The sequence below is a fragment of the Bradysia coprophila genome, unplaced genomic scaffold, assembly GCF_014529535.1.
Source record: "Bradysia coprophila strain Holo2 unplaced genomic scaffold, BU_Bcop_v1 contig_232, whole genome shotgun sequence".
NCBI classification, from domain to species: Eukaryota; Metazoa; Arthropoda; class Insecta; order Diptera; family Sciaridae; genus Bradysia; species Bradysia coprophila.
In genome coordinates, this window is record NW_023503493.1 from 22,452,431 (window position 1) to 22,467,409 (window position 14,979).

Sequence of the window (14,979 nt, forward strand, 5' to 3'; positions counted from 1 at the left end):
CACAATCACACTGTCGTAATGTTATATTGAACGGAAAACAGATCTTCTTTTCAGTTGCAGATGCACTTTGCACACATTCAACGATTACTTTAGGTAAAAAAACGGTTGCTCTTTACACTCTTCCTTATTGAAATTATTGTAATCTTCTCAAACGTTGAACACATTGTCCAACCACAATAATGCTTGTGTCGTCTATGTTAAAAACACAAATTATGCCCAACCAAACGGTGTCTCATGTTTCAAGCAAAATGATAATAATTTCAAATTGGCTGTGGTCAAGAATCGTCAAACTTCTTGTATAGAAAAGAATTCAAAGCGAATGAACGAATTAAATACACGCACGCATGGTTTCTTAATAAATAAATTTGAGCTACCGAAAGAGATAATGCCATTTGCTTGAAGTCAATATATAATTTGCATATAAATTCATGTCAAACACTGCGTATTTGGCTACTGGTCTCGTAACTATACAAAAAGATTTAGGCTTTGTGGTTTACGTGTAAGTAATAGGTAAAATGTAAATTTAATTTGGCTATTGTTTGCCAACTCAATTATTGTAATATGAACAGTGTAATATGAACATCTTTTTTACTTCAAAACCACACAATTATCCACACAAAAAATTGATCTGTTCTTTAGATGTGGCTTGCATTTAATAATTGGTCACACATTTCGCACAATTCGTATGCCATGAACTAATCCATGAACAGGTTATGGGCCCGGAAGTTTATCGCTTATATGTTTGCCAACATGGGTCATAGTTTTGCAAATAAAATTCGATTCTCTAGCCAATGGCTTTGATTTAGATCTTTGTCACCGAAAAAAAGCGTTCCGTTAGTTAATACCGAAACGGACGTAGTTGTAGTGAAAAGAAATGTGCTTCCGCACATCGAATTTTATCATTTATTAAAGTGTGTCCCATGGGTAACTCTCTGTATTGGTCATTTCCATTTATGAAAACGCACTAGCAATTGAAAACAGATGGTGAATATAGTAGACGATGGCTAATCCACCGTACTTATACATCGAACAGTGTATAATATGAAACAAATGGATGCAGAGCAGTAACAGTCCAACATAAATAATTGGCGTAAGCAAACCAATTGCTCAATGTCTAAACAATTTATACATGTGGAGTGTTGGGTAGTTAGTTACTGAAATTTTCATTGCGACCAAATTGTTTATTTCGAATATTTCGGTTCCATATTGTAAAACAAAACAATTAAACATTCGGACTGTCCGGTGGAAATTCCGTGTCTATATAATGTTATTCCGAAGATTGATGGTAGCCGGGAATGGTGTTTATCGTGTGCAAAATTGTCCTCATAAATATTCATGGAAAACTTTTTCAATTCATTAGACTTACCCAGTCGGTTTTTACAAATTAATCAATTGATACATAATTCAATGCGACATATATTACAATTTCGCATATATACATTCATGTGTGAGAGAGTGGTCTAGAACGATGACTATAATTGATTTCCGATTGATTATAATTCACAATCGTTCGGTATATTTTGGAAAATAGCGAATTGCTGTGCAAATTTATTGGTAAAGTTATTTAACAAAAGTTGAGAGGTTACTCTGAGACAGGAAGTCCTACCTTTCCATGATTAAGTCTCTCGTGGAGACCTCTAATCTGATGGGAAAAACGTCCGTACGTCTTATAGGTATATATTCTTATGAAAAACATCTCTTTCAATTTTTCTCAGAGTAACAGAGCCTCGAAATGGAAACGTTAACACGTTTTAAAGAATTGGGTCATTACTTGATACCCCAAAATTGATCCAGTTTCCAATTAAAACAATTCGAGATGATGATAGATTCGTTTGAAAAACCAAAACATATTCTAACAGAAAAGTCAATTGCCTGGCGCCACGACATACAAAGTGTCTTCGTAATCGCGATTTCAGCATACCGATATATTAATCATTCGGATGAGTTACTTTTCATTTTGAGCACAACACCACAGAATCCCGAAAGTGACAAAACATTGGTTAAAATACTTGTGAACACCGACACTGAAACACCATTATATTTATCTGAGTGAATTAATCACATTTCCATTTCCTTGAGAATATTGTCAACTTAACACATGGAAACGATAATTCTTAATTCTTAGACCTAAAAATACCTGATGCGCCTTTGATTTGTTTCGACTTTGATTTTATTTATTTTGTTTGCTGGTTTGTTTCGTCTGTTTTCGTTACGCATGTTTTGTGCTGTATTCACATATGCTTGGAAAGTCTGCGAATTATTATATCTGTACGGTGTTTTATACGATAGACGTACAGAAACCGGCGTCTTAATTAGTGGATAATTCTTATAAAGAATTTTCATCAAAGAATTTCAATGAAATGATTCAATTGGACCACACAAAGTACTTGATTTCTGCATATATAATTCGTCTTAATGTTTGTTCTCTGTGGACTTATACTGATGCTGAGCGCTTTTTTTCGATATTTTTTTCATTTCCTCTCACTTGCTCCAATGCCTATGTTGACTATCTCTCAATTAACTTCCTGGAATGAAATTAAATAATTATCTCCCATCGAGTATATAGAATGACAAAATGTTTAACATTTCAATCATTTCCACACAACAAAAATAAAAACATCTGCATTTAATATATTGACAAAACAATGTTTATCAGTATTTTATACCTACCTGACGAACAAATTGCTATTTAATTGAGATGATTTTCGGTATAATTACATCAAACGGTTGTATTTCGCCGAAAATAGTTTTGTACTTTTTACGGACGTAAATGGTGGATTTTGTAATTTTTTCGGTTTCTTTTATAGAAATTCATTGAATGTCTACACGGATCGGTTAGTAAAAATCTATGCATCTGCGGAGCCATCAAACATATTACGTGTATAAGTGCTCCGTTTAAACATTTATTTTCATGGTATACCAGATTGATAGTATGAGCGATATCGCGAAAACGTCGACCAGAATCAGACATTTTGGGACAAGGGGTCGGGACTCTGGTCGAGTTATAGCTCGTTCGATTCGTGGGACTGATGCGAGTAAAACGTAGTACTACGTTTGGCGAAATAAATTCTGTGGTTGGCGCTAGAGGGCGCGAAGTGATGGTCTGCATGAGAGTGGCAAAAATCGTTTTTGTGTGATATTTCATATAAATAAAAAATAATCGTAAAACTTTTTTCAGCACGATTGTAGGCCTTGAAAAGACGCCTATTTTGAGTATACGCACGATCATGCACATTTCGACCTGCCGGAGATATCGCCCATTTTCGGTGAAAAAAATGACCATTTTCCAAAGTGTCTGCCTGTCTGCAGTGACGGGATCCCGTGACATGTATATATGGGTTAGATAGCCTAGCCTCTGTACTATCATACCACGAAAAAACATCCTTGGTATTGTCTCACTGCACCAGACGGTAGGGACTTTTGTACAAATCTACCAAAAACTAGGTGGTACCGTGAACTTTGAAGAGTGCTGGTTGTCCTGCCAGGCATTGGGACCTACCTAAAAGCTAAATGTTTTAATTCTGCTTTCTTTCACCTTTCCAACGATATGCTACATAATATATTTTGTGAAAATTTGTAAGCGGTAGACATATTTTTCTTGTGAGGTGTCAAGTTTCTCGGCTTCTGGTGAACCTTTGTTCGGACTCATTTTTTCGAAAGTCTCCAACTCTTTCACAAACGTTGCTAAAAGTGAAGTGTGCGATTAGCAACCTACTGATGATAACTTTTCGTTTTAATAATTTTAGGGTAGTTTTTAGTATAGGTCACCTGTCATTCACCCCTCCGTAATTTTTTCAGTAATATTAGACCGAACCACTACTTCAAATTGACTTAAAAACTACTCCGAAACACTTAATACGACTATATCGACAAGTTGTCATCAGTAGGTTGCTAATCGCACACTTTTAGCAACGTTTGTGAAAGAGTTGGAGACTTTCGAAAAAATGAGTCCTAACAAAGGTTCACCAGAAGCCGAGAAACTTGACACCTCACAAGAAAAATATGTCTACCGCTTACAAATTTTCACAAAATATATTATGTAGCATATCGTTGGAAAGGTGAAAGAAAGCAGAATTAAAACATTTAGCTTTTAGATAGGTCCCAATGCCTGGCAGGACAACCAGCACTCTTCAAATTTCACGGTACCACCTAGTTTTTGGTAGATTTGTACAAAAGTCCCTACCGTCTGGTGCAGTGAGACAATACCAAGGATGTTTTTTCGTGGTATGATAGTACAGAGGCTAGGCTATCTAACCCATATATACATGTCACGGGATCCCGTCACTGCAGACAGGCAGACACTTTGGAAAATGGTCATTTTTTTCACCGAAAATGGGCGATATCTCCGGCAGGTCGAAATGTGCATGATCGTGTGTATACTCAAAATAAGCGTCTTTTCAAGGCCTACAATCGTGCTGAAAAAAGTTTTACGATTATTTTTTATTTACATGAAATATCACACAAAAACGATTTTTGCCACTCTCATGCAGACCATCACTTCGCGCCCTCTAGCGCCAACCACAGAATTTATTTCGCCAAGCGTAGTACTACGTTTTACTCGCATCAGTCCCACGAATCGAACGAGCTATAACTCGGCCGGAATCCCGACCCCTTGTCCCAAAGTTGGTCGACGTTTTCGCGATATCGCTCAATATTGGCAAGGAGTAATAGGGGAAGGATGTACGATCGTAAAGTCTACAGTGTTTTACATGTATGATTTAAACGTCTCAACAAACTACAGACAGCTGAAATCTTTAGTTAAGATTATGTTTTCAACTTCAATAAGTCAACTAAGCAAATTTTCAATATTTTTTTTTAAGTTTCCTGGTAATCAGCAAGCGTATCATTCCTTGAATCTTTTCCTTCTATTGTTAAAAGTATCATCCGCTGTTTAATACAAAATCTTCTACTTCAGTTTGAACATACGTATTACTATATAATAAAATTTCAGTTATTGTTATTGTCGTTACCGATAACAGATTCTGAAATATGTACTTAAAAGTAATGGTATATTTGATGGAAGATGCTCCTTCTGAAAATGATTATAATTTCTGTGATTTCTTTTCGGACATTGCCTTCTTAATTTAAACTTAAAACATTTTCAATTAGGTACAGCCAACAACTCCTAATGTGCGCGTTGCTTTAATTAAATTTCAAATCTAGTACTTCAAAGTCTACATGTAACATGAGTGAATTTGAGTAGGAACTTGTGGAATTTGTTAAAAGTGAGAAAAGTACAAAAGAGGAAATAAAATTTAGCAAAAGCTCGATAACTGAACCTATAAATTCACTTACAGTGAAGGAAAAATTGACGATGTAACGAATTATCATTCACGTTTCTGCGCCTTATTTTGTTGCAAAAACGAAGTATGTTCCTTTTTATTGGCATGGTATACAGGTCCGGAAAATAAATAAATAAATAAAATGAGTGTAAATCAATAGTAGCTACCTGATGGCATTACCTTCAATATTTATGTCTATATAGAATAGAAGCAAATGTCAATATTGCCATATAAATATTACACCATAAATTGCCATCCCGTAGCGAAAATAATTTCCTCGTCTATATGGTCAAAAGGCATATCATGCACTTACTCGAGTTGTAATAAATTTTAAAATAATTAAATACATTATCAACAACAAAAATATTTATATTTTTATGCCTGTGGTTGCGAATCCATATATCCATATAAAATTCGCTAAGCTTTATTGTTAGTTTATACTGAAGCATTTAATACGTACGATACCTTGTACTGTGCATGTTGTGTATATCTATCAGTGCGGTAAAAGTGTATAATGGAATTATAATATGAAATGATTTTTGGTTTTGCCGATTTTTTTTTTACATTTCCAACTCTGACTTTAGGTGAAGGTATACATACATTTTGATTAATGAGACATGTTACTTATCTTACGAATTAAACGTTCGAAAATTACATGTTAATGGAGATTTTGTGCGAAATAATATTTCACGTTTGGACTGAAATTTATTTCTCCGATGTTCGATTGAAAGAAAGTTTGCAAACACAATACGTAACATGGCAATTCGAAACATTTCATGATGTCTTACCGCGTCTACTAATTAATTCAAATTTAATTGTTGATACAACGAAGGTACAAATTTATAGTATATATTTATCTGAATTCATGGTGATTTCGGTCGCCATAATTCAATGACAAGTCATTTTTATGTAAGTTATATTTTCTCGCATATTTAGCTGTTTATTTTATGGATTTGAATTATGTTTTTCATCCATAGCACATGTAAAATATTATATGAAAGATTTTTTTTTCGCAAATAGCAATAAAACGGTACGGGTGGGCGCTTTTTTATTGGAATTGGATTGAAACACGAAAACGGTTTTTTTTATTCAACACATTTGAACAGTGCTAAGTTTCGCAGGGCAATTGTAAAAAGGAGGAGTAACAAAAAATCAATTTACAAGATGTTTATGTGACAGGGTAGCGATATTATTGAATGCGTTTCATTAATTAATTTTTGCAACAGTTTTTACATTCCGCAATAATTCTTCGTTATGCAACCATTTCAGTGAAATTTTGTAATTATAAAGTGGAATTAAAATGTATTATGGAGGTAGGGTGGATGTACGTAAAATATGAAGAACTATGTACAGCTGAGGGTATATAGTACAGGGTATCCTGTTATGTTATGACTTTTACAGCTATAGCTTATAAGCACTGTCTAAAAATATTGTTCCATTCACATGTAGAATTCGCAGCGAAAAATCTTACTTTGGAAAGCAGTTACTCAATTTTTCAGACTTTTTCTCATAGAAAATTCAATTTATTTTAGTAGAAGAACTAAGAGGCACTTGAGTTATGCTAAGCCAATTAATTGAAGAATTCGATATACCCAAATATACTCGATATACCCAAATATACACGGTATACCCGAATATACACGATATACCCGAATATACACGATATACCCAAATATACTCTATATACCCGAATATACTCGATATACACTAACATACTCGATATACCCAAATATTCTCGATATACGCGAATATACTTGATATACGCGAATATACTCGATATACGCGAATATACTCGATATACGCGAATATACTCGATATACGCGAATATACTCGATATACGCGAATATACTCGATATACCCAAATATACTCGATATACCCGAATATACACGATATACCCAAATATACTCTATATACCCGAATATACTCGATATACCCGAATATACTCGATATACACTAACATACTCGATATACCCAAATATTCTCGATATACGCGAATATACTCGATATATGCGAATATACTCGATATACGCGAATATACTCGATATACGCGAATATACTCGATATACCCAAATATACTCGATATACCCGAATATACACGATATACCCAAATATACTCGATATACCCGAATATACTCGATATATACCCGAATAGGTTTGTTCGTTTCACATTAAAATCGATTAAATCCCGAGTCAAATTCAGCCAACATTAATACTGTTGCAACTGCCGATGACCAGTAAAGGTCGATAAGCAGTGTTTCTAGTCATTCTGAGATGTTATGATAGAATGTAACAAATTTTTTCGGTCTTCTGCATGAATCTATATTCATTGTGAGATGCTATTGATATACAGATCGATTTCGAAATTAATTGATATTGGTTTCAAAGACACTGAGGTCATCTTACGCTGTAGCAGACAAAAAATATGATAGATTCGAATCCACTTGCCTTGCAACATTGCTATTTAAACCGAATTAGCTTTTTTCCTCTAAAAATTTTAATTAAAAATTCAAACCTTAATCCGGAGGAGAAGAGCAATAACAATTTTTTGAAAAAAATTAATGAAATAATTTCGGTGATGTCTTCGTTTCACAATAATTATACCTTCAACAAATAAACTAATAAACAGAAACTCTGCGTTTCACATCATATTACAATTATGAAGTTTTTTTTTTCAACTCAAATTAGCACACCTTTCTTTAAATAACAAAACTGACAATTTTTTTCCTCTCTTTTAATTATTTTTACGAGTATAAACGTTGGCAAGAAAGCGATTGAACAACAAACGTCCGAGCATTACATTATTTTTTATTTAACGGAGCAGATGCTTTTGTATAATATTGATGAATTCTCAAATTAAAAATTGTAATTCCCACTTTATTAACCAAGCAAAGCATGACGAAAAATCATAAAAATAGGTTATTTATGAGACTCATTTGAGAAATTAACGTTTTAATTATATTTATGATACATGTGAGTATTACGCGTCGCGTACGTTCGCAATGTCATAAAAAATAAAATAAATTCATTAAAATGCTTTGTTCACGGGGTGTGAGAATGTTACTCTATATAGTCTATACCAAGTAAAAATATGCCATAGAAATTGAATAAAACAAAAGCGATTCCATAAAAACAACAGTAGAGAGACACAAAAAAGCCTCTGATTGCTTTTTACAAATAAACACCAAGTAGAAAACTTATTTATGTATACCGATCCATATGATTAATTAGTATGTTTTGATACGAAATGTAATTGCATCAAGATTAATGAATTCATTTCTTTTGACTTGTCTTTAGTCTGTTAACTTTTACACTTAATAATCTGATGGCTGAGTGTGTGTTTTGTATATGCTGCGACCAATCGACTGTGAAAGAAAATGTAATTGCCAAGCAATAAATAATTTCTCGCATGCAAAAAAGGAAGTGCGCAAATGTCATTCCGCACCAAACCATATAATTTATCAGGTTTTTGAAGTGGGTTACATTTTCTACATGATAAATTTATTAATTATTTTATACGATTATGGCATCATTTGTACGTATATATTAAGACTTATGACAGGAAAAATCTGTGACCAATTAGCATTAATTGTAAAATGTTTTGTAAAAATTTTAAAAATTAGCATAACTTGCTCTACGAACGTGATTTTTTTGTGGTATAAGAGTGATGTTTCGAAAATCGTTTTTAATTTTGGCGAAAGGAAGTTGCCAATGATAAAGTATGAGCGGGTAGACTGGTCATAATACTTGTTTAAATGAAATCATTAATTTCACTAAAATCCATAAAATTTAATTATTTCCCGAGCAAAAAATCCACCAAATGGAATGGCGAAATGTAGGGTATCACTGTTGAGAATAAATCAGTAATCAGATGGTTGAATTGAGTTGAAAATGTCTTCATGCGTTTTAGAATTCGCTTACAAGCCGTTCATGCTAAAAGCTGAAAATGCTTTTTAGTGAGAAGCCGAACACAATGCCAAACCATTACAGCTACCATCGTTTATGAATGAAAGAACAATAGGTGTCCGAGGACTGATCCTTGTCCAAGGTTTTGGTACAATTACCCTACAACGATGCAATAACCACAAGAGAAACTGTAAAACAATTGGTCCTAGTTCCATATACAGAAGAATTGCGTATTTGACCTAATACTGCGACTCTCCATCAATTTTGTATGGAGAAATTATTTATAATTAGCAAGTGTTCATATCTGTTGCCATCTGTTATCGAAAAAACAACAGTAAGAAACGATGAACTCTCAAAAATGAGATATAATGAGGCATATACAAAAGTGCATGTTAAAAATAATGAAGTACTAGATTTTCAATCAACCTGTTGAAAATCCTCTGACCAAAGATGTAAAAGACTCGATATTACGTATACTGATCTGCCGCCTTTGAATGTCAATAACTGAAATATTCACGATTTTTACGCCTAAACTCGATATTTAGGCACGATATGAATCAGAACCACTTTTTCAATTGGTTTTCTTCTTTGATTTGTTGTTCGCATCGTTTGTGTGTGGCTTGTACTCTTCCATCACAAAGAATCTGATCTCTTTGCTTTCTTATGATAATCATAAAGGATAAAATGGTTAAAAACAAAACTCAGACCTGAATTCAGTGGATGATGGCACCTGCATCGCTTAAACACTAAAATTATCTTAGTTACTCACACACGACCGACTTAAACTGTTATTCAAGCCAAATGCCTAACCGAAATTTTCTAAATTGCATCGAATGAACCGAAATTGTAATTAGGATCGATAAACCCATATTATAAAAATGAAAATAAACAAAATCTTTTTTTTTTCGTTTACATGTTTTTTTGAGAGCGCAAAGCCATAAGTATAATGATTTCGTATATATTATGTTGGTTGAACCTGCCCAAAATAATGAAAAAAAAATCTATCGAATTGTGTGTAAAAATAAATGATGATAGACAGCGTTGAAAAATCCTAGTCAATTTTAACAGTAACTGCATATCGACCACCTACATTTTCCAAATCGAGTCGCGTCAAAAAAAATTGAAAATGATTGCTACCTACAAAGTTAGTAATGACACCAAGAAAAGGGCCGAACATTAAACCTTTTTTTTTCTTTTAAATTCATCATCGTCTTTTGTATTAAAATTCTAATAGCAAAACATCGAAACCTTTCTTTATTGTAATAGGAAGATCTTTTATATTTGGTGAAAATAATAACAGCTTCAATGTTATATACACGGCGGCAGCAATAATGTTGCCAAGACATCGTAACCAATAACAATTTGACGCCTACTCATTAGTTAGCGCCTTGTAATCATCTATAATTTAATCGATACCTTCAGATGCTATGTATTGGATAATTAACTTGTGAATTAGGTGATATCGGCTCAGAATATAGAAAAAGAAAATATTTTCAGTCTTCGTTTTGTGAAATTACACTTTTAGTCGTTTCTTCTCTGCCACTGGTATGCGTTACAGTATGTCGTAACTGTATTAAAATTACGATTACCCATCACCTTTCTTCTGACAATTATGGAATTTTAGTCCATAAAATGATGTTGTTCGAATTTCTTTGATTCACGAAAGTTGAGTAAAATTTTTGATAAAATTATCGCTAAACGCAATCACAACTAACCAGTGTGTACACCACATAAAAGTTGCGTAGTTATTACTAACAATAAAAAAAATTGTTTGAATTTTTCCGACACGGATTACTGAATACATTATGCGGTTTCTTTTGAGTTATGAACGATGTAAAGGATTAATTGCTTTTCTTTGAAAATATTATCTGAGTCGTTTCCTTTAGCGAAAAGAAAAAAGAAATTTGAGAAAATGATCATTGAAAAATGCCGAGCATATAGTTAGTCTGTGGCACCGCAATGTTGATAAAAGTTTAAGTAAATATTGTAAGACTGCCGCACTGCACACGCACAACAGCGGAGAAAAATGAAGCATGCTAGTAAGGTAGATTATATCTTAAGAGGAATGTGAAAATCTCTGGAACTGATTGATTTTAATTCAAAGTTTGAGCCTTTTACGAAACGCAACAATGACAAAACTTTAATTAGAATCTTATTCATTAAAAAAACAAACAAAATTTTTCGTTCACAACGATGCAATAGCGGCTACCACAACTGTTTAGTGTATTGAGCATGGGAATAAAATAATAGTTTGACCTTCACCAAAGCACCTAGCAGGGTAATATAAAAAATAAAGTAGTACTTTAATCGAAGTATGCGAATATTTTCATAACTTTTTTTCTTAATGTCATTGCAAAATTACCATTAGGGCTGCTAATGGTATTATTGGTATCAAAATACTACTCTAATTGACGTGTAAAAACCTCTATTACCTTGCTAGGTGCTTTGCCTTCACTTAATGCATACCGAAATTGCATAGTGTTTTGGAGATTTTAATTTCGACAAGTGTAGCTCGAGCTGAAATCGAGGGATGCTATCATACAAGTCGTTAGTCTTAGTGTCAGTGAACCACTTATTGCTCATGTCATTAAAATGGATATTATGGTATATTTCGTTTCCAGACCTCGCCCTCGGCTCTGTCTGTAAACCTCTCACACGCTAAAAAAGACTTTTAGTCCGTGGTACGAATAATATTTTTCATATCCGACGAAGAAAAAGTGCACTTTTCGGGTCCTAGGTATGAAAAATTAATTTGTGTAATTTAGCATTTCCAGCAAAACCAATCCAATATGAGGAACGTCTTTCTGTCATTCAGCCAATCATAAACATTCAACCTAAAAGATGTAGCGGAGCGAGTCATTGTTATCATAAAATTGGTAAAATTTTAACAAATTTGCGTTTATAAGTAAATTTCGTCAATACATTCCTGTGTCAATCGTGTAGTACAACTTTCAGTAATTAGATTATAGAGCGAATAGAACAATTTTTTGGTAATTATTAGAAAAAATCACTGTAAAATCTAGTCAGCTCATCAAAGTAAAACAATGACGTCATTTTCGTACGAGGAGCTAGTTTACAGAACGTATTTAATCCATTGCAGTGTGTGGAGTGAGAAAGAGACAAATACAACTTTAAACTGAATGCTAAAAAGAGAAAGAAGATAAATGGTATTGCTTGGAAATCATGAAGCACAGGACGATTTCATATATAATATCAGTACAGTCAGAGGCAGTGAAATGTCAGCATGAATTTGCTTCAGCTGTTTTTCACACATGGAATCAAAACCGTTTACACGGTTGAAGCTGCTACATGCTCGCGCGTGTTATTGGTAAAACCGGATAAAGACGTATGAAAAACAGCTGAAACAAGTTCATGCTGAAATTTCACTGTCCTTAATTGTTCCTTAAGTATGTTTGTAGGAAAGTTTATATTTTCATTTCATAATAGGATAAGTTTCATTTTCATATGATTGAACAAAATGAAATTCGTTACCCTTCGTAAAGGGACAAATTCGCTAGGATCGAACATCGAACTCATTTGTATTTGTCTTCGTAAAACGATAAATTAACTAGGATCGAGAACCAAACACACGTTAATCTTAGTAGTAAATATTATGCACGTATGACAAAGCGGTCGAGGCTTGCCGAGACGGCTTGTCATACGTGCATATTCTTTTTTATCGAAAACGAGACAACAAGATATGCGAATAACACTTTGACAATTTACAGAAGTATAATGTTTGTTTATATATCCTAGGTGAATAATTTTTTCGGGGAATCACACCGCGTATGTGATAAAAGATTAAATTCGCCAGGATTAACCTTTTTAGCGTTAGTCTTCACAAAAGAATAAATTAACTAGCACCTTCGTCTTACCCTTCGTTTCAGGATTTATATATTTAATAAAGTGGGTCGTATTTTCATATTTTTTTTATTTTATATGACCTGGCCCCAGGATGTACTTAAAATTAACCAAGGAAACAACAATAAAAAATTAAAAAAATTATTTTTCCCTTCCTTTAGGTTGATTTTTTGTGGTAGTAGCATGAGGTTGCACACATTGTTGACTGATATCACGGGCATTTTGGAACAGAAGGCATTACTGCTAACTATAGTTAAAAGCTGATGAGCCCAGCTATAAAATACCATAACAGCGTTGATGATCTACTTCTGTTCCCAAATACCCGTGATATTAGTCAACAATAGGTGGCAAGGGAAAAATTAATTTTTGAAAATTGTCTTTTTTTGCGGTTTCGGATTCATTTGTAAATTCTAAGTACGTACAGCCTGAGGCCAGGCCATTTTAAAATAAAAACAAAATGGAAATACGTCCCACCCTAATAATTAAGTTATCGAATTATTTTTTAGAATTATCGATTTAAATTCTTTCCGTATTTTAGGCCACTTTCCAGTGATTTCAAACTATTTCATTCAACAACTGCCGATAAATTTTCTGTTACTTTCCGCCCAGTTCTTTTCTGGATTTAGGTACTGAATTTATCATTGGTTTAGGTACGTATCTTTATACTTGAATAATGTGCATTGTGATACCTAGTTGTACAATAAGTACGACATATGAATAGATTTAGTTTTACGCAACGTTCTTCCTCTTCTGAACCAAGAATGCCTTTCGAATGCTTAGCTCATATCTTTACGCTTGGGCAAAGAATTTGAATAAATAATTGAAATAATTGAATTTAAAATGGAATATTTCATAATAAATTACAAAATACTGCAGCTAAACAAATAAATATGGGAGATGTGATGAGATGATAAACTAACAAGAACGTTTATCATTTTCAATAGAAAAACATTTCAAGTTTTTTTTTATTCTTTCTTTCATTCATTTTATATTTTATTAATTCAAAAAGTCACTTTAAATCACCACTTCAGTGAATCGTCTGATTCGAACGTCAATTGTGTTTGGAGTACATAATGTTTAAATATGGCATCAATTAATTTGGATGTCCCGCTGTCCATTAGTAGATTACCTCCACAAACATCCAAGAACTTTCAAAATTAAATGATTTGAAAAAGTAGGCACAGTGGGGTGTCAACACACCTAATATCGACAACAAAACATTTTGTTCGAACAACCAACAACAACAACAACGACGACGACAAAAAAGCGATATACGTATTGTGTGTTCGATCCGATGATGGTTATATACCAGGCCACGGCATTTCCACAGCAATTCGTTCATTGGAATGCTAATGCTGTTGTGTGTACCACTCTCCACTTACTATTATCATTATATTAAAATATGTGTATACCTATACGGATATATCTCAGATTGTCACTGCTGTTGGTTCTGTGAAATATAAATCAACTATAATCACATACCAAAGACCTAATAAGCTTTATGATTTACGCGGTGGATAAATTTTCCGTGTGTCACCATATGTTTGTTTGAATATTCATCGCTTGCAATAATTTAATTTTTTAAAAATATTTTATTTTTTGTACATATTTTTGTGTGAACGAAAAATAAAAACATTTAAATTTATAATGTTTTGTAATGCAACCAGAAAGGCAAGAGAGGATATTAAATTGTCTTTCTATAATAGTGAGCTTGTTTTATAGTACGTACACACGACACGATGTAAATATTACATGGGTGGCCCTTCTTCTTTATTGCTGGAGCCGTTGGAGCCACAGTGAATAAAATGAAAATTGTGACTCATAATTTTTGAGTTCAACCGAGCGATAAGTTTTTGGTTTCATAAATATTATTGACAGATATGGGCTCTAATACGGTTTTTGACTTTGTGGATGTCCACAAGCTGAAGTGTT